Source organism: Dermacentor andersoni, chromosome 11 (assembly GCF_023375885.2).
Source record: "Dermacentor andersoni chromosome 11, qqDerAnde1_hic_scaffold, whole genome shotgun sequence".
NCBI lineage: Eukaryota > Metazoa > Arthropoda > Arachnida > Ixodida > Ixodidae > Dermacentor > Dermacentor andersoni.
In genome coordinates, this window is record NC_092824.1 from 96,579,806 (window position 1) to 96,607,795 (window position 27,990).

At 42.2% G+C, this 27,990-nt stretch overlaps 1 long non-coding RNA gene across 2 annotated transcripts; it reads right to left on the bottom strand.

Annotated features, from left to right (window-relative positions):
• Window positions 1–17: 17 nt before the first annotated feature.
• Window positions 18–27,950, bottom strand: LOC129386870 (uncharacterized). 2 transcript variants are annotated; one of them, XR_011891155.1, is made up of 7 exons: window positions 27,699–27,950; window positions 23,104–23,186; window positions 21,424–21,605; window positions 21,131–21,288; window positions 5,324–5,375; window positions 4,055–4,247; window positions 18–2,072 (listed from the first exon to the last, which is right to left on the bottom strand). It is a non-coding gene; the product is annotated as an uncharacterized lncRNA (long non-coding RNA). The 2 variants fall into 2 exon arrangements; XR_011891154.1 differs by lacking the exon at window positions 27,699–27,950 and having other exon boundaries at window positions 23,104–24,636.
• Between the last annotated feature and the right edge of the window lie 40 nt (window positions 27,951–27,990).

A 27,990-nucleotide genomic window follows, 5' to 3' on the forward strand; every position in this document is an offset into this window, starting at 1 on the left:
ACGCGAGACAAGACACGCACGGCCTTCATTCAAGTTTATTTAGAAATTCGTAAACATTCGTTACACGAGTCAAATAATTCCTATGGGCGGGTCAAAACACGCGCACACAAACGAAATCAAGAGGAGACTGCCGTAGGTGCAATTTGAGGGTTGTACTGCGTCACATGCAAGGCGAACAGTACGAATACTCTGCGTGTAGTAGTAAAACCACCATTAATCGCGAACTACAGTTCAGTAACGCCAGCAGTCATCAATGTTTGGATGGGTACTACGTGCGTTCATAGCTGCAGAGCAAGAAAAATGCAGAGCAAGGTGGTTCAACCCTGCTCGACATCCTGGCCAAACGATATTCAATGTGGAGCATCCGGCTGCACGGAGTCCACAGTAAGCGTTCTTGTTACCGGCTAGCCAGCGACGTCTACGTTGCTATAAGCCAACGAATCTTCTACCGCGAAAAATGACTACCGCGAAAAATGCCGGAATGAAGAATACGCTGCGGAATTTGGCAACATAAAAAAATGACATCGAATAGATCAGTTATGCGTACGATTCGCAGTAGCTGTTATTCCATATCGCAAGTACCCACGTACGAATTAACGATGGCAACAACATGAGGACAGTTTCAGAAAGTTTTAGCGGCGACTCCTAAATACAGAAAACCGTAACAGCCGAAAGAAGGAGGTAGATGCAAGAGAGGAAAATCGCTACTCTGGATGCAGAATATTTGGAACAGCTTTAAGAAAGTCTTAGGCTAAGAGGTGCGACCAGCTATTCAGTACGAGAGAGAGAAAAAAAGAGGGCGGAGCCACCGAGGAAAAGCACAAGATAGAACTGGGAAACAAAAAAAAAAGCCCCAAATTACACCAGTATTCAAGTGGCTCTTCCTTCTTATACAGCGATTGCTTAACCTCCGCAAAATGCTGACGTCACGAGAAACTCTTCCTGCAACACAATACACGGGCGCCAGTTATGGGGGCGCGTGATAAGCCATCCTGAAATTTTATGTACTTAACCTGTGGTACGCCTTCAAGATGCTCTGTGAATATTGCAGAAGCTCACTCCAGGCTTCGTCGCCAACTGCTGCAGTTTTTGAACACTGACGAACTTGCTGTTCGAATCATCCAACAGCACTGAAACGAACAGTATTGGGGGAGTATTTAAACCCTGCAATGCTCGAGCACGCTTGCACGTACGCAGAATTTTCTCCATTACACGCCATGGAGTGCAAATTTGTGCTGGAGATAGAATTTGTGAGCAAAGTTACTTAGCACTGTAGTTAGCAATTCGATTCCCAAGCTATTCAAAACAGACACTTAGCTCGACAGCGAATTCATATCGCTACTTCTCGTTCAGCTGCTCAAATTTGAATTTCGGAATCTCAAGCAGCGCAGTATACAGGCGGTGCGTTAGGCATTAGTGTTAAAAGGGTACCGAAGCACCTTAGTGGCTTGGGGAAAAACAGTGCGCAAACAGCATGCGGTACTGCGAACATCTCCGCCAAATTTTGCAGTCGCACGCGGTTTTTCGTCCCTTAAGATATTCATGCCATCCACCACCATTCCACTCCTTGTCTTTCGTCTGCCTTTGCCAACTCGATAACTCGTTAAGGCGCCGTGTTATCGGTGCTCTTTTTCGATGACCCCGCCCAAGCTATCCTTAGGCTATTCAGGATGCACCCCGCAAATACTTATAGTTAGTTCGACTAGTGGCATCTGAAGTGCGAGTCGTCTGGTACGTCCTGGATGCTATACGTCGCCGCCGCCGTCGTCGTCGTCGTCTTCCGGCCTGATGGCCAGCGGTGTTGTCAGACTTTATTTTTGTGTGTGCGTAAACACGCGTTCGTCGGAATTCTCAGCAATGGTTCGAACGGCCACGTCGTCGTGACGGCAAATGTGGCCGCTCTGACGCAGGTTCGCCACCTGGCGTTGGAGCTGAACCCCTGCAGCCTGGGTCGGCGGCTCTTCGGCGGTCTCGGACCAGGTTGCTTCCGATCGATGGATTTCTCGTTCGAAGTCCATGGTGGGGAGATCGTCGCCATCTTTGCCACTTCCGGTGAGCACGCTGCTCAGGATCTGAAAAAAAGAAAATAAAGATTGTTGAGAGGAAGGGCAACGCATTCAGGCTGAAACAAATTCTTGTCGCGTGTTTTTACTCAGTTTTCACGAATCTGCATACCGTTCGACAAACAGAAGATGCTGGGATAGCGGTAGGACGATATTTACGGGCCCTGGTTCATAGCGCTGCTAACGGGGCGCCGGCCACAGAATCTAAACTAAATATAGAAGAATTTATTTATTTATTTATTTATTTATTTATTTATTTATTTACAGTACCTTACAAGCTCCTAATCGGAGTAATGTGTAAGGGGGGCTTTACAATGTTGTTGAGAAAGTATGGTGACAAGTACCAAGAAAATCTCATGATACTCAATGGCCAAGTAACACTCAAAATGCAGCACTTGATAACACGCGAAAAATAAGAATATGCCCTAAGCGGTCAATGAGAGATGCTTATAATCGGAATGCTCATCTTCAAGCAAGGATGCAAATAGCAGTTACTATAAACTAGACATTATCTAAACCTTCCAACGGCACAACCCATCTCCTCCAAGCGGGACAATTCTATAGCCTGGAAACATAGGCCATTTCATTGCCCGTTTTACTGATATCAAACTCTGAATATTTCATATATTGACCTGTCAAGGGCATACATTTAAATATGTAGGCATCCGAAGAGTGTCAAAAGCATGAGTTAAAGTAATGAATCGGCGCAGTATGTAGATCCTGATATAGAGACGAGTGCTTCTTATTTGCTTCGATTGCAAGGCACACATCAAGCTAGCTTAGCGAAACGTTTTCCTGAGTAGTCCAATAATGTCATACTGTTAACATGAAGGCCTAAGTTTTGTAAATGGGCTATATTTCACATCTGAATCAGTGCACCATCAGCATAAATAAATAGAAACCGAACCACAATATGACCTATTGGAATGCCTGCTCAGGTAATTGCATGGAACCTAAATGCTCTATAGCGAGTTTTTCAACATGTAGTAGTAGTCCCTAGTGTACGTTTTAGAGTCTTAATTAAAAACACATTTATAAATGCAGGTGAACTTCGAAACGTAAGCATATATTGGTATAGTTTCAGAATCGTTTACGTTTGAATTTACGCTGATGCTGCTTCCAATTGTGCTTTACTAAGTTCAGTAATAGAAACTGACTTCGGTTCTCAGTATTAGATTAACAATTTCCAGCTCACACACAAAAAAAATGTTTACGGCATGCTTTAGTTACCCTATGTGCCTTCTTTAAAAACTTTGCTGTTCTGCCCTGAAGCGTTTTGGAAAGGCAGAGGGGCTTTCGCCCTTTCATTTGTGGAACTGCGCCCATGTCGAGTGTGCGTCGGTTACGAGTTTCGTGGGTCGCGGCTGGGTTCTCCGGAGAAGCATGCACATAAAAGCCACGTCGCACTCAGCGACTACTCTATCATCATCATCATCATCATCATCATCATCATCATCATCATCATCATCAGCCTGGTTACGCCCACTGCAGGGCAAAGGCCTCTCCCATACTTCTCCAACAACCCCGGTCATGTACTAATTGTGGCCATGTTGTCCCTGCAAACTTCTTAAGAAGTTTGCAGGGACTACTCTATGAGCAAGGCTAAACGCGCTGTTGCGCCAGCAGTGCCGCCGTTGAAGGCGCGCCGAGTTACTTCTGCCGAAGCGGCTGCCTTGTTTGCTGTCGCTGATTTACGCACTTGAATCTCGCCTTTTTGAATCACTTTTACACTTTATTTAGATATCTCGCCTATTCAATAAATCTTAGCGCGCAACGCTGCGTGTCAGATTAACGAAAGCGGTACATTTGTTTACATCGACATTCTCATCCACAAGTCGTTAATCGTTAGCTTCATATATCGTATGAAAGGCGCAATGCAGACATAAAATGTAAATACGTAGCAAAACACACACACATATGCAGATATGAGCGGCCGAGCCACCTAAACGATATATGTCTGCGCTTGAAAATGCAGATCAAGAAGCCTCAACCCTGCTGGACATCTTGGCCAACCAATTTTCAAAGTGGAGTATCCGGCTGCACGGAGACATCAGGGAGTGTTCATGCCACCGGCAAGGCTGCGGCACTGTGTCGCCTACGTTGCTCACAAGTGGCACCTGTGGCCCGACATGAGCGTGCGCCTGCGGATGCTGTTCGCTTCGCTGCTGCAGGAGCCAGGTGGACCTGCGAGTTGTGCCAAGGCCAGAGTGAGAATCGCACCCTACGTGTCTTCCAGAGCTTATGGATTCATTGACCGCGCTAAACAGTTACAGCGCAATCAGCAGCAATTTCGTGCCTGCATTCCTTTATTCATTTATTTCAATAAAGAACCATTTACCACTGCGGTACTACATCGACTGGCAAACGGGGCAACATAGGTTCATACAAAACTTGGTGAAAAGAGCTTCACCTTTAGGCTTGTTTTTTGTATGAGTATCCTAAACTTTTGTAGTCGTCATTAGTATTCCTCAGCGTAACCAGTATGAAACATGTGAGCCCCTTGCCCCTACAATACCAGGTGATAGGAGCGGCGCCTATGGGTAGTCTATGGAAACCACCTGTCCGCTTTACTCCATACGACATGATTCCATGCGAGACAGTTCAACGATCTCTGGGTAAAACTGTCGGCGCTAATGCACATTCAGCGACATTCAATGGCACCACATGTTCTTGCCTGCTCTAACTGCTAAAAGCACTTGCCACAGCCTTGACCATTGCTTTTCAAGTCTGGGCGCAATGTTTACTGATGATGCCTGCTGCTAATAACACACGTAACTTCAGTGATGTTTATATAGTTCACGCGGCTTCTTGGTTAATGCAGATGCAGTATTGCTAGACGAGTGCATTTGTGTCTCGGACATCCACGAAAGCTTCTTGCGCATGAAGTCCGCCAGGCCGCCAGAGTGCACATCATCATCACGACCACCCGCCCACCTGTGAGATCTTCACCACGATGACATGAGGTAAATCGCCGCCTGCAGTATACAGCGGTGTAGACGGTCAGCAATGTGCGATATCGCGAGAATGCGGTAACATACTGTCAACTGTGTTGGCGAATGGGCAAAGAAAGTTGACTGCATCACAGGCTGCGGCTACCATTAAAGCAATTAAATCCAGTTGGACGATTTTTATCGAAAGACCTCATGTCATTAGACTTTTCTGTCGGTTAAATAATCTCTCGCATAGCGGTGAATACCCAAGTATGGATAGCCAGTGATTCGATCTGCTCTTATTGCTTCAAACACAGGTACATGTTTTACCTAGTAATGTTCAGTTGCAGAACGAATAGCCTGTCTCGTGGGGCAAGCAGATCTGCACAGAAAAGAAAGAAAATTAAAATAGCAACCCAAAACTACCCAATGCCAGGACCTCCTGGCACTGCCAACTCAAATCTATTTGCGCGTTTGAAATATGAAGAAACCAGAATAAATAAGTTATTCTTGGTGCTCTGCTTTAACAGTACCTCCAAGACAAGAATGGAATGACACAATGCTGACGTAACTCACACAGTGCGTCTACATCTCATTGAAAGAGCAGGGCCCCATTGTGATGCTTTACGTCACGTAGTCCAAAGGACCAGAAAGCATAAGGTTGCTTGAACACATATATATATACACGCACGCCTGAAAAGAGAAACATTATTTTCAATTGCAAACAGCCTCTTCGTGCGAAATTTAATATTGCGCATCAGCAAAACACTGCTGATATGGTTTTACAAGATTACTCCCACTTGACGTACACAAAAAGCGCATAATAAAGCAAAGAAACTTTGATGCACAATTACAGACCAATAAAGTGTTCGCCCAGCCCTCTCCTTACTTCTCTAAAAAGCTTTAAGAGGAAGCTCTAGCTCGGGTGTTACTATCTAAATACATGCAAAAGGAGAATTCGTTTTTCTCGGCGACCACAGCATAAAATTTGACCAAGTTTGCTGCATTGAAAAGAAAAACTTAATATCTAGTGACTGTTGGTTTCAAATTTTCGATTCAGGTCATCAATTTTTTATAAAAAAATTGGGAAAACTCGCAAAATTTCACAAAACGAAACTATCATGTTTACAACTTCGTAACTCAGCAAGAAAAAAATGATACCGCAATTTTGTAAATTGTATCTAATAGTACATCTAAAGGAGACAAATTTGATATGTTACACGTGAATCTAAGAAAATCTAGTAATATGGAAATATAGCTTTTGCAGAACCCTTGTACACATCGTAATAAATTCACGTAGGATATAAATTGACACATAAAATTTGTCCGGTTTGAATGATGTAATTGATGTCGTGTACAGAACCGCGACATCTGTTCCTGATGCAGAGCTATTAGTTTGTAAACTTGGGGCTTCTATTTCCTTTTTTCAAACTTCTGAATTTTTGGAAAGCTTTTTAACACAATTCAGGCACTAAATAGAAATTTCGCTTCCAACCGTCACTAGAATTTTACTTTTTCTCTCAAATGCAACAAATTTCATTAAAATCGGTCCAGGGGTTATCTCAGAAAAACGTTTTTGCGTTTTACATATGTATGAATAGGCAGCGTTGGAGTAGCGCCCGAGCTAAAGCTTCCTCGTAAGAGGATGCACTTACCACTACCTCTGCAAATGCACATTTACTGACAAAGATAATGATGCACAACCGGGCAAAGGAACAAGAGTTTAGGATCGCCAGTGAACCTCTACATTCTGTGAAGGAATACGTTAAACTAGCTCTCAAATAATCACTGGGAACCCTGATAATGAGAAGGAACTTCATAGAAGAATAAAAACGGGTAGGATTTCATACGGCAGACATTGTCGGCTCGTGATTGGAAGCTTACCATTATCATTGAAAAGGAAGGCGTATAATCACTGCATATTGCCGGTGCTGATATATGGGGCAGAGACTTGGAGACTGACAAAGAAGCTTGAGAACAAGTTAAGGACCGCACAAAAAGGAATGGAACGAAGAATGCTAGGCATAACTTTGAGAGGCAGAAAAAGAGCTGTTTGGATCAGAGAGCAAACGGGCATAGCCGACATTCTAATTGACATTAACGGAAAAAAATGGCACAGGGCCGGTCATGTAATGCGCCGGTTAGATAACGGTGGGACCATTAGGGCTACAGAATAGGTACCAAGAGAAGGGAAACGCAATCGAGGACGACAAATGAATAAGTGGAGCGATGAAATTACGAAATTCGCAGGTGCTAGTTCGAATCCTTTGGCGCTGAACTGAGGTAACTGGAGATCGCACGGAGAGGCCTTCGTACTCCAGTGGACATAATATAGGCTGATGATGATGATGATGACACGAATTTACGAGAACTGCTTGTCCCGAAAAAAGAAAAAAGAAACAATGCATCCCGTCCTCACTTCTCATAAAAATTGTAAATGGATGAATATGATGGATGATTTGATGAATGATTTGATGGATGAATGGATGAACATGCGCGTGCACTGAGTAATTTAAGCGATCAATAGAAGAATTTGCGAGAATTCCTTATAGATGCAAAACATAAGACAATTGCTCGTTAGAATGCCCGCACATCCCTGTTTTAACTTCTCGACAAGATGTTATTGGACACACATATCACTATCACCTGAATACAGACATATTGACAATCATTTTGGATAATACAGGAAGTTACGTTAATTTCTTGTGGAAAAAATAGAATGTATCCCTTTAGAATGTCTGCTCCCCTCCCCCCGCCCTATTCTCACTTCTCTAAAAGGCTTCAAAAAGATTAACATATCGCTACCGCTGAATGCGCATATACTGATTCGTTTAGGTGAATAATGCAAGAAGTTACAAAAAGTGCTCGTAGCGGAAAAACAAAAGTCTATAGCCAATTAGAATGTCCCGAGATCGTCGTCATCGCCGTCGTAGTCGTCGTCATCATCATCATCATCATCATCATCATCATCAGTTTATTTTATGTCCACTGCAGGACGAAGGCCTGTCCTCGCGATCTCTAATTACCCGTGTCCTGCGCCAACCGATTCCAACTAACGCCCGCGATTTTCTTAATTTCATCGCTCCACATGGTACCCATTCTGTAACCCAACGGTCCAACGGTTATCAAACCTGCGCTTTACATGACTTGCCCAGTTCGATTTTTTTGTCTCTTAATGTCCATTAGAATATCTTTACACCCGTTTTCTCTCTGATCCACACCGGTCTCTTTCTGTCTGTTAACGTTATGTCTAGCATTCTATGTTCCATCACCGTTTCTGCGGTCCTTAACTTGTTCTCAAGCTTCTTTGTCAGTCTCCAAGTCTCTGCCCCATATGTCAGCAATGGAAAAACACGCTGATTGTACACCTTCGTTTTCAATGATAATGGTAAGCTTCCAGTCAGGAGCTGGCAATGTCTGCCGTATGCGATCCAATCAATTTTTATTCTGTGAATTTCCATCTCGTTATCAAGGTTCTCTGGAATTATTTGACCATGGTAAACGCACTACGTCACAGATCTTCAAATGCCCATGTACTGACTCATTTAAGACAATACACTTATTTAAAAAAAATGTTTTCGCGGTAAGAAAAAAACTATAGCCCATTAAAATGGCTGCACAGCCCTGTTCACACTTCCCTAAAAAGCTACAATTGGACGAACATATCGCAACCTCTGCTAATAAATATATAGTGACACTCATTTAGGAGAAGAATACACGAAATTACGGGAATCGTTTGTCGACCAACAACAAAGGACAATAGACCGTTAAAATATCCACACAGCCCTGTTATATCTTCTCTAAAAAGCTGTAACTCGAGTAACATATTGTTAACTCTACCAGTAGACATATACTGACTCATTTGAACGAAGTATACGCGAATATACATAAATTGCTTCTCGCTAGAAAAAAAGATCCCCCCATAAAATGGCTGCACAATCCTCTTATCACTTCCCTAAAAAGCTACCACTAGACGCACATATCGCTACCACTGCAAATAAATATAGTGACACTCACTGTACACACGAAGAATACACGAAAGTACGTGAATTGTTTGTCGAGCAAAAACAGGACAATAGCCCTGTTATATCTTTTCCAAAAATCTGTAAGTCGATTAACATAGTGCTACCTCTTCCAATGCCCATATACTGACTCATTCAAGCGAAGAACACACTAATTTATAAAAACCGCTTTTTGCGGTAAAAAACAAACTAAGGCCACTAAAATGGTCGCACAGTCATGCTTTCACTTCCCTAAAAAGCTACAACTGGATGCACATATCGCTATCCTGCTAATAAATATATAGTGACACTCATTTAGACGAAATATACACGAAATTAGGAGACCTGCTTGTCGACCAAAAACTAAACATAACATCCCATTAGAATGTCCCCACAGCCCTGTTATATCTTCTAATGTAATGTATAACGGATCAACATATCGCTACCTCTACCAATGCACATATAGTGGCTCTCATTTAAACGAAGAATACACTAATTTACAAAATTGTCAATCGCGAAAAAAAATTCTATAGTCCATTACCTTGGCTTATCAGTCCTGTTCTTACTTCTCTAAAAAGCTACAACTGGACACACATATCGCTACCCGGGCAAATAAATATATACTGACAATCATTTGGGCGAAAAATACACGTAATTACAAGAATTGTTTTTCGACGAAGAACACAAGACATTCGCCCGATAGAATGTTCACACAGTCCTCATATATCTTCTGTAAAAAGCAGTAAATGGATTAACATGTCGCTACCTCTACCAATGGGCACATACTTACTCACATTTAGGCGAAGAATACACTAATTTACATAAATTGCTTTTCGTGGGAAAAAACAACATAGGCCATTAAAATGGCTGCAGAGTCCTGTTCTCAATTCCCTAAACAGCTACAACTGGACGCCCATATGGATATCCCTGCAGATAAATATATAGTGACAGTTATTTAGGCGAAGAATACACGAAATAAGGAGAACTTTTTGTCGACCAAATATTAAAGACAATATCCAATTAGAATATCTACACAGGGGTGTTATATCTTCTCTAAAACGCTGTAAATGAATTAACATATACTATCTCTACCACTGCACATATAGTGACTCTCATTTGAGCGAAGAATACACTAATATACATAAATTGATTTTCACGATAAAAAAATTGAACCTATTAAAATGGCTTCACAGTCTAGTTCTCACTTCCCTAAAAAACTACCACTAGACGCACATATCGCTACTCCTGCAAATAAATATACAAATGACAGTTACTCAACCAAACAATACATGAAATTACGTGAATTATTTGTCGACCAAAAACACAAGACACTAGCTCTGTTATATCTTTTATAAAAAGCTGTAAATGGATTAACATAGCGATACCTCTTCCAAAGCCAATATATTGGCTCATTAAAGCGAAGAAGAGAGCAATTAACAAAAAGCGCTTTTCGCGGGAAAGAAAAGTAAAGCTCATTAAGAAAGCTACACAGTCCTGTTCTCACTTCCCTAAAAAAGCTACAGTTGAACGCAGTCATCGCAACCACTGCTTTTATATATATATATATATATATATATATATATATATATAATGACACTCATTTAGGCGAAGAATACACGAAATTACGGTAATCGTTCGTCGACCAAGCACATAGGACAATATACCGTCAAACTGTCCACATACCCCTGTTATCTCTTTCATAAAAAGCTCTAAATAGATTAACATATCCTTATCTCTACCAATGCATATATAGTGACTCTCACTAAAGCGAAGAATACACGAATTTATCAAAATGCCTTTTTGCGAGAGAAAATACTACAGCCCATTAAGATTACTACACAGTTCTGTTCTCACGTCCCTAAACAGCTGCAACTTGGCGAACATGTCGCTACCCCTGCAACTAAATATATAGTGAGACTCATTCCGGCGCAGAATACAAGAGATTACGATAACTGTTTGTCGACCAAAAACTATATGCAATAGACCATTAGGATGTCCACGCAGCCCTGTTATATGTCCTCTAAAAATCAGTAAATGGATTAACATATCGCTATATCTACCAATCCATATATACTGACTCATTTAGGCGAAGAATAAACTTATTTACATAAGTTGTTCCTGGCGGGAAAAACAAACTATAGGCGATTAAAATGGATGCACAGTCCTGCTCTCATTTCCCTAAAAGGGTACAACGGTACGCACATATCACAACCCCTGCTATTAAATATACAGTGACACTCATTTAGGCGAAGAATACACGAAATTATGAGAATCGTTTGTCGATGAAGAACATAAGACTGTACCCCTTAGATTGTTCTGCGAGCCTTCCTATTTCTTCTATAAAAAGCAGTAAATGGATTAATATATCGCTACCCCTTTCTATGCCCATATACTGACTCATTTCAGCGATGAATGCACGAATTTAGAAAAATGGCTTTTCGGTGGAGAAAAAATTACAGCCCATTAAGATGGCTCCACAGTCCTGTTCTCACGTCGCTAAAAAGCTGCAACTTGGCGAACAGATCGCTACCCCTGCCACTAAATATAGTGACACTCATTCAGGCGAAGAATACGCGAAATTATGGGAATCGTTTGTCAACCAGGAACATAGGTCAATATACCGTCAAACTGCCCACACAGCCCTATTATATCTTCTATAAAAAGCTCTAGATAGATTAAGATGTCGCTACCTCTACCAATGGGCATAGACTGACTCATTTAAACGAATAATACAGTAATTTACATATATTGCTTATCGCGCGAAATAAAAAAAAAATATAGGCAAATAAAATGGCTGCATAGTCCTGTTCTCACTTCCCTAAAAAGCTACAACTGGACGCACATATCGCAACCCCTGCAAATAAATATATAGTGACACTCATTTAGGGGAACAATGCACGAAATTACGAGAATAGTTTGTCGACGAAGAACATAAGACTATACCCCTTAGACAGTTCACACAGCCCTCCTATTTCTTCTGTAAAAAGCAGTAAATCTATTAACATATCGCTACCCCTTCCAATGTCCATATACTGACTCATTTAAGCGAAGGATACACGAATTTAGAAAAATGGCTTTTTGCGGGAGAAAAACTACAGCCCATCAAATTGGCTCCAGCGTCCTGTTGTCACCTCACTAAAAACCTGCAACTTGGCGAACATATCGCTACCCCTGCCATTAAATATATAGTGACACTCATTCAGGCGAAGAATACGCGAAATTACGGCAATCGTTTGTCAACCAAGAACGTGAGGCAATAGCCTATTAGAATGTCCACAAAGCCATCATATCATCATCATCATCATAGTCATCATCAGCCTGGTTACGCCCACTGCAGGGCAAAGGCCTCTCCCATACTTCTCCAACAACCCCGGTCATGTACTAATTGTGGCCATGTCGTCCCTGCAAGCTTCTTAATCTCATCCGCCCACCTAACTTTCTGCCGCCCCCTGCTACGCTTCCCTTCCCTTACAATCCAGTCCGTAACCCTTAATGACCATCGGTTATCTTCCCTCCTCATTACATGTCCTGCCCATGCCCATTTCTTTTTCTTGATTTAAACTAAGATGTCATTAACTCGCGTTTGTTCCTCACCCAATCTGCTCTTTTCTTATCCCTTAACGTTACACCCATCATTCTTCTTTCCATAGCTCGTCGCGTCATCCTCAATTTAAGTAGAACCAGTTTCGTAAGCCTCCAGGTTTCTGCCCCGTACGTGAGTACTGGTAAGACATAGCTGTTATACACTTTTCTCTTGAAGGATAATGACAGCCTGCTGTTCATGATCTGAGAAGGCCTGCCAAACGCACCCCAGCCCATTCTTATACTTCTGGTTATTTCCGTCTCATGATCCGGATCGGCCGTCACTACCTGCCCTAAGTAGATATATTCCCTTACCACTTCCAGTGCCTCGCTACATATTGTAAATTGCTGTCCTCTTCCGAGACTGTTAAACATTACTTTAGTTTTCTGCAGATTAATTGTTAGACCACCTCTTCTTCTTTGCCTCTCCAGGTCAGTGAGCATCCATTGCAATTGGTCCCCTCAGTTATTATATTTAAGCAAGGCAATATCATCAGCGAATCGCCATCAGCCGTCATATATCTTCTCTAAAAAGGTGTAAATGGATTAATGTGTCGCGACCTCTACCAATGGGCATCGACTCATTCTGAATTAAGCGAATACACTAATTTACATAAATTGCCTTTCGCGGTAAGTAACAAAATATAGGCAATTAGGATGGCTCCACAGTCTAGTTCACACTTCCCTAAAACGCTACAACTGGACGCACATATGGACACCCCTGCAGATAAATATCTAGTGAGAGTTATTAAGGCGAAGAATACACGAAATAAGGAGAACTTTTTGTCAACCAAACGCTAAAGACAATGTCCCATAAGAATTAGAATGTCGACACAGGCGTGTTATATCTTCTCTAAAATGCTGTAAATGGATTAACGCATACTATATCTACCACCGCACATATACTGATTTTCATTTGACCGAAGACTACACTAATATACATGAATTGCTTTTACGATACAAAAATGTTAAGCTATTAGAATGGCTTCACAGTCTTGTTCTCACTTTCTTAAAGAGCTACCACTAGACGCACACGTCGCTACCCCTGCAAATAAAAATACCGTGACACTCACTTAACCGAAGAATACACGAAATTACGTGAACTGTTTGTCGAACAAGAACTAAACACAATAGCCCTGTTATATCTTTTCTAAAAACCAGTAAATGGATTAACATATAGCTACACCGCGAGTCTAGCAGTGCTATTGGAGGAATTAGAGGGCAGTAAATGGGATATAATAGGGCTCAGTGAAGTAAGGAGGCCAAAAGAAGCATATACAGTGCTAAAAAGCGGGCACGTCCTGTGCTACCGGGGCTTAGCGGAGAGACAAGAACTAGGAGTCGGATTCCTGATTAATAAGAACACAGCTGGTAACATACAGGAATTCGATAGCATTAACGAGAGGGTGGCAGGTCTTGTTGTGAAACTTAATAAGAGGTACAAAATGAAGGTTGTACAGGTCTACGCCCCCACATCCAATCATGATGACCAGGAAGTCGAAAGCTTCTATGAAGACGTAGAATCGGCGATGGGTAAAGTACAAACAAAATACAGTATACTGATGGGCGACTTCAATGCCAAGGTGGGCAAGAAGCAGGCTGGAGACAAGGCAGAGGGGGAATATGGCATAGGCACTAGGAATAGCAGGGGAGAGTTATTAGTAGAGTTTGAGGAACAGAATAATATGCAGATAATGAATACCTTCTTCCGAAAGCGAGATAGCCGAAAGTGGACGTGGAGGAGCCTGAACGGCGAGACTAGAAATGAAATAGACTTCATACTCTGCGCTAACCCTTGCATCATACAAGATGTGGACGTGCTCAGCAAGGTGCGCTGCAGTGACCATAGGATGGTAAGAACTCGAATTAGCCTAGGCCTGAGGAGGGAACGGAAGAAACTGGTGCATAAGAAGCCGATCAATGAGTTAGCGCTAAGAGGGAAAATAGAGGAATTCCAGATCAAGCTACAGAAAAGGTATTCGGCTTTAACTCAGGAAGAGGACCTTAGTGTTGAAGCAATGAACGACAATCTTGTGGACATCATTAAGGAGTGTGCAATATAAGTCGGTGGTAACTCCGTTAGACAGGATACCAGTAAGCTATCGCAGGAGACGAAAGATCTGATCAAGAAACGCCAATGTATGAAAGCCTCTAACCCTACAGCTAGAATAGAACTGGCAGAACTTTTGAAGTTAATCAACAAGCGCAAGACAGCTGACATAAGGAAGTATAATATGGATAGAATTGAAGATGCTTTCAGGAACGGAGGAAGCCTAAAAGCAGTGAAGAAGAAACTAGGAACTGGCAAGAATCAGATGTATGGGTAAAGAGACAAAGCCAGCAATATCACTACTAATATGGATGAGATAGTTCAAGTGGCTGAGGAGTTCTATAGAGATTTATACAGTCCCAGTGGCACCCACGACGATAATGGAAGAGAGAATAATCTAGAGGAATTCGAAATCCCACAAGTAACGCCGGAAGAAGTAAAGAAAGCCTTGGGAGCTATGCAAAGGGGGAAGGCAGTGGGAGGATCAGTTAACAGCAGATTTGTTGAAGGATAGTGGGCAGATTGTTCTAGAGAAACTGGCCACCCTGTATACGCAATGCCTCAGGACTTCGAGCGTACCGGAATCTTGGAAAAACGCTAACATAATCCTAATCCATAAGAAAGGGGACGCCAAAGACTTGAAAAATTATATACCGATCAGTTTACTGTCCGTTGCCTACAAAGTATTTACTAAGGAAATTACAAATAGAATCAGGAACACCTTAGACTTCCGTCAACCAAAGGACCAGGCAGGATTCCGTAAAGGCTAATCAACAATAGACCATATTCACACTATCAATCAGGTGATAAAAAAAATGTGCGGAACATAACCAACCTTTATATATAGCTTTCATTGATTACGAGAAAGCGTTGGATTCAGTCGAAACCTCAGCAGTCATGGAGGTATTGCGGAATCAGGGTGTAGACGAGCCGTATGTAAAAATACTGAAAGATATCTATAGCGGCTCTACAGCCACCGTAGTCTTCCATAAAGAAAGCAACAAATTCCCAATAAAGAAAGGCGTCAGGCAGGGAGATACGATCTCTCCGATGCTATTCACAGCGTGTTTAAAGGAGGTATTCAGAGACCTGGATTGGGAAGAATTGGGGATAACAGTTAATGAAGAATACCTTAGTAACTTGCGATTCGCTGATGATATTGCCTGGCTTAGTAGCTCAGGGGACCAACTGCAATGCATGCTCACTGACCTGGAGAGGCAAAGCCGGAGGGTGGGTCTAAAAATTAATCTGCAGAAAACGAAAATAATGTTTAACATCCTCGGAACGGACCAACAGTTTACAATAGGTAGTGAGGCACTGGAAGTGGTAAGGGAATACATCTACTTAGGGCAGGTAGTGACTGCGGATCCGGATCATGAGACTGAAATCATCAGAAGAATAAGAATGGGCTGGGGTGCGTTTGGCAGGCATTCTCAGATCATGAACAGCAGGTTGCCATTGTCCCTCAAGAGAAAAGTTTATAACAGCTGTGTCTTACGAATACTCACGTACGGGGCAGAAACCTGGAGGCTTACGAAAAGAGTTCTACTTAAATTGAGGACGACGCAACGAGCTATGGAAAGAAGAAGGATAGGTGTAACGTTAAGGGATAAGAAAAGAGCAGATTGGTTGAGGGAACAAACGCGAGTTAATGATATCTTAGTTGAAATCAAGAAAAAGAAATGGGCATGGGCAGGACACGTAATGAGGAGGGAAGATAACCGATGGTCATTAAGAGTTACGGAATGGATTCCAAGGGAAGGAAAGCATAGCTGAGGGCGGCAGAAAGTTAGGTGGGCGGATGAGATTAAGAAGTTTGCAGGGACAACATGGCCACAATTAGTACATGACCGGGGTTGTTGGAGAAGTAGGGGAGAGGCCTTTGCCCTGCAGTGGGCGTAACCAGGCTGATGATGATGATGATGATAGCTACACCTTCCAATACCCATATACTGACTCTCACTTAAGCGATGAAAACACTTATCTACACAAGTTCTTCTTCGCCGAAAAAACAAAATATAGGCGATTAAAATGGCTGCATAGTCCTGTCCTCACTTCCCTAAAAAGCTACAACTGGACGCACATATCGCTACCCCTGCTATAAAGATATATTGACACTCATTCAGGCCACGAATACTCAAAGTTACTTAAACAGTTAGTCGTTTAAAAACGTAAGACAATAGTCCATTAGAATGTCCACAAAGCCCTCATACATCTGCTCTAAAAGGCTTTAAGTGTATTAACATGTCGCTACCTCTACCAATGTGCAAAGATTGACTCATTTGGGGGAATAATAATCTAACTTACATAATTTCCTTTTCGCGGGAAATAACAAAATATGGGCAATTAACATGGCTGCATTGTCCTGTTCTCATCTCCCTAAAAAGGTACAACTTGACGTACATATCGCTACCCCTGCAACTAAACATATAGTGACACTCATTCAGGCGAAGAATACAAGAAAAAACGAGAACTGTTCGTCGACCAAAAACTATATACAATAGCGCATTAGGATGTCCACGCAGCCTTGTTATATTTCTAAAAATCTGTAAATGGCATAGCACATCCCTATCCCTACCAATGCATATATACTTATTCTCATTTTAGCGAAGAAAACACTTATTTACATAAGTTCTTCTTCCCGGGAAAAACAAAATATAGGCGATTAAAATGTCTGCATAGTCCTGCTTACACTTCTCTAGAAAGCTGCAACTTGGCGAACATATCGCAACCGCTGCTAATAAATATACAGTTACACTCATTCAGGCGAAGAATACATGAAATTACGGGAATCGTTTGTTGACCAAGAACATAGGACAATATACCGTCAAACTGTCCACATAGCCCTGCTATATCTTCTCTAAAAAGCTCTAAAGAGATAAATATCTCGCTATCTCTACCAATGCACATATACTGATTCTCACTTAAACGAATACACGGATTTACAAAAATTTACTTTCTCGGAAAAAAAACTACTGCCCATTAAGATAGGTCCACAGTCCTGTTCTCACGTCCCTAAATAGCTGCAACTTGGCGAACATATCGCTACCCCTGCCACTAAATATATAGTGATACTCATTCAGGCGAAGAATACACGAAATTCCGTTAATTGTTTGTCGACCAAGAACGTAAGGCAATAGCCCATTAGAATGTCCACAAAGCCATCATATATCTTCTCTAAAAAGCTGTAAATGGATTAACATGTCGCTACCTCTACCAATGGACATCGACTCATTCTCAATTAAGCGAAGAATACACTAATTTACATGTATTGCTTTTCGCGGGAAATAACAATATAGGCAATTGAAATCACTGCATAGTCCTGTTCTCACTTCCCTAAAAAGCTACAACTGGACGCACCTATCGCTACCCCTGCTAATAAAGATATAGCGACACTTATTTATGCGAAGAATACTCAGTTACTTAAATAGTTTGTCGACCAAAAACGTAAGACAATAGCCCATTAGAATGTCAGCAAAGCCCTCATATGTCTTCTCTAAAATGCTGTAAATGGATTAACATGTCACCACCTCTACGCCGGAAAAGGTAAAGGTGGCTTTGGGAGCTATGCAAAGCGGGAAGGCAGCTGGGGAGGATCAGGTAACAGCAGATGTATTGAAGGATGCTGGGCAGATTCTTCTAGAGAAACTGGCCACCCTGTATAAGCAATGCCTCATGACCTCGAGCGTACCGGAATCTTGGAAGAACGCTAACATAATCCTAATCTGTAAGAAAGGGGACGCCAAAAACTTGAAAAATTAGAGACCGATGAGCTTACTGTCCGTTGCCTACAAAGTATTTACTAAGGTAATGACAATTAGAATCAGGAACACCTTAGACTTCTGTCAACCAAAGGACCAGGCAGGATTCCGTAAAGGCTACTCACAATAGACCATATTCACACTATCAATCAGGTGATAGAAAAATGTTAGGAATATAACCAACCTTTATATATAGCTTTCATTGATTACGAGAAAGCGTTTGATTCAGTCAAAACCTCAGCAGCCATGGAGGCATTGCGGAATCAGGGTGTAGACGAGCCGTATGTAAAAATACTGAAAGATATCTATAGGGGCTCCACAGCCACCGTAGTCCTCCATAAAGAAAGCAACAAAATCCCAATAAAGAAAGGCGTCAGGCAGGGAGATACGATGTCTCCAATGCTATTCAGAGCGTGCTTACAGGAGGTATCCTTGGGACCTGGATTTGGAAGAATTGGGGATAGGAGTTAATGGAGAATTCCTTAGTAACTTGAGATTCGCTGATATTGCCTTGCTTAGTGACACAGGCGACCAATTGCAAGGCATGCTCATTGACCTGGAGAGGCAAAGCAGAAGGGTGGGTCTAAAAATTAATCTGCAGAAAACTAAAATAATGTTTAACAGTTTCGGAAGAGAACAGCAGTTTATGATAGGTAGCGAGGCACAGGAAGTGGTAAGGGAATACATCTACTTAGGGCAGGTAGTGACTGCGGATCCGGATCATGAGACTGAAATAATCAGAAGAATAAGAATGGGCTGGGGTGCGTTTGGCAGGCATTCGCAGATCATGAACAGCAGGTTGCCATAATCCCTCAAGAGAAAAGTGTTTAACAGCTGTGTCCTACCAGTACCCACGTACTGGGCAGAAACCTGGAGGCTTACGGAAAGGGTTCTACTTAAATTGAGGACGACGCAACGAGCTATGGAAAGAAGAAGGATGGGTGTAACTTAACGGATAAGAAAAGAGCAGATCGGGTGAGGGAACAAACGCGAGTTAATGAAATCTTAGTTGAAATCAAGAAAAAGAAATTGGCATGGGCGGGTCATATAATGAGGAGGGAAGATAACCGATGGTCATTGAGGGTTACGGACCGGATTCTAAGGGAAGGGAAGCTTAGCAGGGGGCGGCTGAAAGTTAGGTGGGCGGATGAGATTAAGAAGTTTGCAGGGACGACATGGCCACAATTTGTACAGGACCTGGGTAGTTGGAGAAGTATGGGAGGAGCCTTTGCCCTGCAGTGGGCTTAACCAGGCTGATGATGATGATGGCCTCCTCCAATCGGCATATACTGACTCATTTAAGCGAATATTACACTAATTTACATATATTGCTTTTCGCGGGAAATAAAATATAGGCAATTAAGATGGCTGCATAGTCCTGTTCTCATTTCCCTAAGAAGCTACAACTGGACGCACATATCGTTACTCCTGCAAATAAATATATAGCGACATTCATTCAGGCGAAGAATACACGAAATTACGTGAATTGGTTGTTGACCAAGATCATAAGACAATAACCCGTTAAAATGTCCACACAGCTCTGTTATATCTTTTCTAGAAAGCTGTAAATGGATTAACATATCGCTACGCCTGCTAGTAAATATATAGTGACGCTCATTTAGGCGAAGAATACACGAAAGAACAAGAACTTATCGACCAAAAACTAAATACAGCAGCCGAGTAGAATTTCCACACAACCCTGTTATATCTTCTCTAACGAGCTCTAAATGAATTAACATATCGCTTTCTCTTCCAATGCACATATACTGACTCATTTGAGCGAAGAATACACTAGTATACATAAATTGCTTTTCGCGAGAAAGCACACCAAAATATAACCCAATAAATGGCCGCACAGTCTTGTTCTCACTTCCCTAGCAAACTACATGATATGGCGCATCACAATATCGACATAGCTCTGTTGTCTCGTCTAAAAAGCGGTGACAACACGCACCTAACCCTACTTCTTAAAATGGACATATACTGCCGCTTCTTTAGGAGAAGGCACGAATTTACAAAAAAATGCTTATCGCGGAAAGAACAAGCCTGTGCCTCGTTACAATGCGAGTGCAGCTATGCTACATCTTCCCTAAAATGCAGTGATTGGACGCACATACCGCTGCCCCTGCCAATGCACGTATTGTGACCTGCATTTACGTGAAGTATTCATGCGTTTACGAAAATTCCTGGTCGCGAAAAAAAAAAAGCCAGCCCATAGCCTATTATAGTGTCCACACAGTCTTGTTCTAACTTCTCCAATAGCTGTAACCGAACGCACAAATCAGTAACTTTGCAAATGCGCTTACACGCCCTCATTTATCTATTTCGTTACCACGCCTATTCTAATTGATCACCGGTGATTTGTACTTTTGGTCGCAGATGTCGACATGTTGGAGCCGTTTGTTATCAATTGAAGGCCACAAAGCAGTTAGTACATGCATGGCGCTTTCTGAATTAGTTTACATATCTTGCACTCGGGCAATGTGACTTTGACGGACCTCGTTGCGAACTAAAGTTCGTATCTTGTAGCGAAAAGAAGTGTTTACGAAAGCAGATGAGCACTTTTGCTTGCAACATCAGACAGACAATGGCAAAATGGTAGCCCAGGCAAACACAAGCCGCGATATTGGCTCTCTCAATATCCTCTGTTATGGCAGCGAAGGCGATGTATAACCGCAAATAAATGACTGAAATAAAGGTAACAAAGTAAGGACAGACGCTAATTTCGAAGATGGTAACTTACCCAACTATCCGCTTTTACAAAGAAATTGTGATAGAAAAAGAATTTCGCCTCCTGTGATTCTACACCGCCCAGCCAATCTTTTCTTCAGCAGCATACAAAGTCGGTTGAGCAGCTGGCCACCAGGTCCGGGCAAGCGGCAAGACACCAGGTCGCCAGAACTGCCATCCATTTGGTCCGCAAGGCACAGAGCAAGACACCGGTTTGTTAGAACACCTGGCCGCCATGACCACAAGGTGGGTAAAATGTCACTATGACAAGTGGCCATCACGTCTGTAGTGCGGGTATGAACATACCTGGTCGCTATAACAGCTAGCCACAAGATCCGCAGGTTGGGCCGCAGGACATCTGGCCGCTAGAAGATCTTGCCACGGGGTGCGCCGAGCGGACAAAACGATACTTGGTCGCTAGAACAGCTGGCCACCAGGTCCTCAGGGTGGGCAAGTCACCAGGCTTATAGAACAGCTGGCCAAGAGGTCTGCAGTGTGGGGAGCCAGCCAACAGACTGCTATGAGAGCTGGCCACCAGGTCCGAAAGGCTGGCCACTGACCGCTAGCCGCGAGGGCCGCAGAACCAGAACGGCAGGGTGGGTAGCAAGACACCAGGCCGACTGAAGAACCAGCGACCAGGTCAATCGGGCCGGCAGCAAGATACAAGTACTTAACTGCTCGCCACGAGTACCGCAGTGTGGGGACCAAGACATCAAACCGCTATAACCACCCACTCAGCCTAGTTGGGCTCAGATAGGTTCATCATCTAAGAGAAGCGCCTACCGCCAAAAAATCCGCAACACAAGTTGGCCTGAAGGTAGGTGACGAAATCTGTTGCTTCAGCAAAGTAGCCTCGAATTATACACATTAGATACAGAAAACAGGTGAACTTTCAAGGGAATGCTAATTGAAGTATGTTGAAGTCAATTTTAACACATTTGAGTGCGCACAACTGTGTACAGTATAAGAGTTATGTTAGAGTTATCACATCACCACGGAGTCTGTGGGCTCAGCTTCCTATTTGTTAACTGAAAATGAATGTGTTCTCGTTTGAAACTGTGCGGGTTCAGTTATGCAATGGCCAATGACAAGCACGCGCAGCAGTATTACGCCGGAATAGCTTGCATTACCACCAATCAGGAAGGAGCCTGGAAGACCGTGAGGTGCTTCCTCTTTGCAGCAGCTTCAAATTATTGGGCATAATAATCAAAAGCCACTCCGGGAATATGAGAGACGCCTTAGTTGGAAGCTGCGGACAAATTTTTACCAGCCATTATATGGCAAGAACACGAAGTATATCGAGAAGACAGATTTCACTGCTGGGATGCTGGACTCGGAAGCGTAGCCATTGGAGCAGCACACACGAATCATCCGTGGTAACCGAAGGTTCGTTGGAAAGGAGGTTCGAAAGCGCGCGCATACTGTGAACAACGCAGACGCTTTCCCGCCAGATTTCAAATAACTTGTAATTGTAAGGCAACGCACGTCCGCTATTTTATTCGTAACGTGTTCCTCATACGTTCCTCCACTGAAAGCGTTCAAATTTACGCATTTCACATTTTTTTTACTAATAACGTTAGTCAGGTAGCATAATTGTACTTCGGCTAGCTATAACCTTTTATTTAGTTTAGCGTCCTGTTGACACATGAATGCTAACCGTTATAAGAAACGTTGACGGGCATAACGGGCATGCGCTGTTGGTGTTCTGTTTGATGACATTTGTTTTTGGAATGTCATTCTCAAAATTCAGAGGAACAACTTTGTCAAGAATTTAAGGCAAGGTGCTAGCAACTTCAATTCATGCGCTGCTGTGGCAATATAACCCGTATATAGCGTATGTCATGCAGCAAGGTGTCGCATGACATAACCTGAACATATAGGAAAAATTTCGCACACATCACGCCAACGCCAACACCAAGGCCGATGGCCCATAACGCTATGGCTTTACTACTAGGATGCAATAAGTGACGTCTTCAATGTGCTTACCTTGCTAGTCTGGCTACTATAGTCGGTAACCATGCTGCCACCCACGCAGGTCGCGGTTACGATGCACGAAAGGTCAGCATCGCCTTTGATTGACAATGGTTCCCGAAACGACCAGGGCGATCCCGTACCGTTTGTTCACAGCACCGTTGAAACAGAAAAAGAAAGAAAGAAAAAGACACCGCAAGCATATGTCAGAAGCACGGTGATAGAGGCGGGAAGGCGAAGTGTTGGAGTTCTATTGTGGGCACCCTGAAACGCTACCACAGGCTATTGAAAATTGAAGTTTATCAACACAGACAGGCAGACACCGAGATGTCGACCAAAGCATAAGACAACAGCCCGTTATGTGCACACAGCCCTGTTATAACTTCTCTAAAAAGCTGTAAATGGATTAACATATCGCTACCTCTACAAATAAACATATACTGACTCTCCCTCAGGCGAAGAATACACTAAATTACAAAAATTGCTTCTCGCCGAAAAAAAAAAAGAAACTATAGCTCGTTTAAATGGCTCTACAGTCCTGTTCTAACTTCCCTAAAAAGCTGCGACTGGACGTACATATTGCTACTCCTGTTAATAAATGCATCGCGACACTCATTTAGGCGAAGAAAACACAAAGTTTTGATAATTATTTGTAGACCAAAAAGATACGAAAATATCCCGTTAGAAGGTCCACACAGCCCATTATAACTTCTCTAAAAAGCTGTAAATGGATTAAAATATCGCTACCAATGCACATATAGTGACTCAACTAAGTGAAGAATACACTAATTTACAAAAGTTGCTTCTCGCGGCAAAAACAAAAACAGGTTATAGACCATTAAAACGGCTGCAGAATCCTGTTCTCACTTCCCTAAAATGCTGCAGCTGGACGCACATATCACTACCCCTGCTAATAAATATAGTTACACCCAGTTAGACGAAGAATACACAAAATTTCGAGAACTGTTTATAGACGAAAAACAAAACGATAGCCCGCTATAATGCGCACACAGCCCTCTACTAACTTCTCTGAAAAGCTGTAAATTGATTAACATATCGCTACATCTACCAATAAACGTGTACTGACTGACTCAGGCCAAGAATACACTTTTTTAAAAAAATTCTGTTCGCAGGAAAAAAGTAACAAATTATAGCCAATATTAATGGCTGTACAGTCCTGTGCTCACTTCCTTAAAAAGCTGCGACTGGACGCACATATCGCTACCCCTGTTAAGAAATATAGAGCGACACTCGTTTAGGCGAAGAATACATGGAATTTTGAGTATTGTTTGTGGACCAAAATTATAAGAGAAAAGCCCGTTATAATGTCCACACAGTCCACTTATAAGTTCTCTGAAAAGCTGTAATTGGATTACCATATGGCTACTTCTACCAAAAAACATATACTGATTCTCATTTAAGCGAAGAATACACGAATCTACAAAAATTGCTTTTCGCAGGAAAGAAAAACAAATTATAGCCCATTAAGTTGGCTTTAGAGTCCTGTTCTCACTTCCCTAAAAAGCTGCAACTGTCCGCATATATCGCTACCCCTGCTAACATATATATATATATATATATATATATATATATATATATATATATATATATGTGTGTGTGTGTGTGTGTGTAAACAACAACTATTTGCAGATCAAGAACATAAGACAGTAGCACATTATTATGTGCACACAGCCCTCTTATAACTTCTCTGAAAAGTTGTAAATGGACTAATATATCGCTACCGCTATCAATACACATATACTCACCATCACTTAAGTGAAGGACAAATTAATTTACAAAAATTGCCTTTCCCGGGAAAAAATATTATAGCCCATTTAAATAGCTGTACAGTCCTGTTCCCACTTCTGTAAAAAGCTGCAACTGTCCGCATATATCACTACCCCTCCTAATAAATACATAGTTACACTCAGTTAGGCGAAGAATGCAGCAAATTACGAGAAGTATTTGTAGACCAAAAACAAGATAATAGCACGTTATAATGTGCACACAGCCCTCTTATAAATTCTCTGAAAAGCTCTATATGGAGTCACACATCACTAGCTCTACAAATAAACATATACTGACTCTCAACGCAAGCGAATAATGTACTAAAGTATTACAAAAATTGCCTTTCTCAGGGAAAAAAAGAAATTATAGGGCATTACCTTTCTGTAAAATCCTGTTCCCACTTCCCCGAAATGCTGATACTGGGCGAACATATCGCTACCCCGGCTAGCAAGTACCTAGTGACAATCATTTAGGGGAAGAATATGCGAAGTTACGATAATTTTTTGTCGACCAAAAACATAAGACCATAGCCCGTTAGAATGGCCACACAGCCCTGTTATAACTTCTCTAAAAAGCTGTAAATCGAATAATATATCGCTACCTCCACCAATGCACATATCCTCACTCCTACATAAGGCAAGTATAAACTAATTTACATAAATTGATTTTCGCTGAAACAACGAACAAATAAAGGCCCATTAAAATGGCCTGTACAGTCCTGCTCTAACTTCCCTAAAAAGCTGCGACTGGACGCACATATCGCTGCCCCTGTTAAGAAATATATGGCGACACTCATTTAGGCGAAGAATACAGGGAATTTCGAGTATTCTTTGTAGACCCAAAACATAAGACAATAGCACGTTATAATGCCCTCACAGCCCTCTTACAACTTCTCTGAAACGGTGTAAATGGATTAACATATGGCGACCTCTACCAATAAACATATACTGACTCTCGCTTATGCGATGAATACACAAATTTACATTAATTTAAAAAAAATTGCTTTCCGCAAGAAAAAAAATTATAGCCTATTAAATCGGCTGTACGGTCCTGTTCTCACTTCCCTAAAAAGCTGCAACGGAAACCACATATCGCTACCCCTGGTAATAAATATAGACTGACCCTCATTTAGGCGAAGAGTACACGAAATTTCGAGAATTGTTTGTAGACCAAAGAGTTTTGATGACCACACAACCTTGTTATAACTTCTCTAAAAAGCTGTAAATGGATTAACACATCGCTACCTGTTCCAATAAACTTACACTGACTTTTTCTTGAGCGAAGAATACACTAATTTACAAAAAGTTCTTTTCGCAGGAAAAAAAGACTAATTATAGCACATTAACATGGTTCTACAGTCCTCTTCTCACTTCCCGAAAAAGCTGCAAATGGACGCAGATATCACTACCTCGGCAAATGCGCATATAGTGGCCCTTATTTAGGTGGAGAATACAGGCATTTTCCAAATTTACTCCTCGCGGAAAAAACAAACAAGAGCTCATCAGAATGTCTAAACATCCCTGTTCTGACTTCTCTAATAACCTGCGACAGGAAGCACATATCACTACGTCTTTAAGTGTACCTATAGTCCAAATCACTTGGGTGAAAGATACACAAATTTACTCATTCTTTTTTGTCACGGAAAAAAACATGATATAGCCCAATAGAATATCCACACAGCCCTGCTCTCATTTTCCAAAAATCGGTGATTGCATGTGCGTAATTCTACCTATGGAAATGCACATATACGGGCGCTCGTTTAGGAGAATACACGAATTAACCAAATTTCCTTGTCCCGGTGAGAACATAAGCTCGTAGCTCGTTAGACTGTAAGGACCGCTATGTTCTAACTTCCCTAAAAAGTTTTGACTGGACACACATATCAGTACGTCGGCAAATCCGCATATAGTAACGTTTATTTATATATATAACACAGGCATCTGCGAAATTATCGCGGAAAAAAACAAAGCCCATCTTAATTTCTCAATATCCATGTTATCACTTGTCAAATAAGATGCAACTGGAAGCACATATCAAGAACTATTTAATTGTACCTATAGTCAAAATCATTTGGGCGAAGGTCACAACAATTTACGAAAAGTTTTTGTCATGGAACAAAACATAACATAGTCCAATAGAATATCCACACAGCCCTGCTCTGACTTTTCTAAAAAGCGGTGACTGCACGCACATAACCCGAGACAGCAGAAGGTGCGTTGCCCTCGGTGACCGTCTGCACAATTCTGCCGAAGAGCCCTTTCTCAAGATGACAACTGCCTCGAATATGTTCTGAATTCACAGGGTTACAATTCTATCCTACTTCTCTGTGCAGACACCTTCTTCGTCAGCATTTCCTCGACAAGCATCCCACATCGCCTTCGTCCTGGTTACATCGCTACGCAGATGCGCCACACAGTGCGTCCACCCGATTTGGTGTTTATTTCGGAATAGCATCTTAACTGTGTTGAGAACAAGTCCAGTAATTGTCGGAGGCGAAGCTTTTGCATAAACACTGCATAAATTCACTCTTTGTGTAGGCTCAAATCAAACTACTGTGCGCCCCGCCGTTCATTGTATAGCGTTTACTGAAGGGCTTCTCTTCAAATAAGCAACAAACAAAGCGAGGTAGAAGTTATTTCTACATGACATTAAATTCAAGAAGGCGTTAAACATAACAGGCAGGTGTACTACATTTGTCTAACGCAAGACACGCCTACTTCACGAGCACGAAAGACGAAGCGGTTACAGTAAAAAGCGCGGCTGCTACACCAAAAGTTATTTGAACGTAATGAAATCAAAACAGTAGCAAGGATTGTGCTCACCTGATCTGCTGCTCGGATAACAATACACCAGGGCGCACGAGGACAGGTGGTCACCAGGTTTGCAGGGTGCGTTGCAAGACACCACACCCCACGTGGTGAACACCAGGTTGACAGGGCCGGACTTCAACTGGCCACGAGCTCCAAGGGGCGGCAATACAGGTACGCAAGAACATCTGGCCACCAGGACCAAAGGGCGGGCAAGTCACCCTTAGAACCGCTGACCACCAGGTCCCCAGTGCGGGAAGCAAGACGCCAGAATACTTTAAGAGCTGGCCACAACGTCCACAGCACG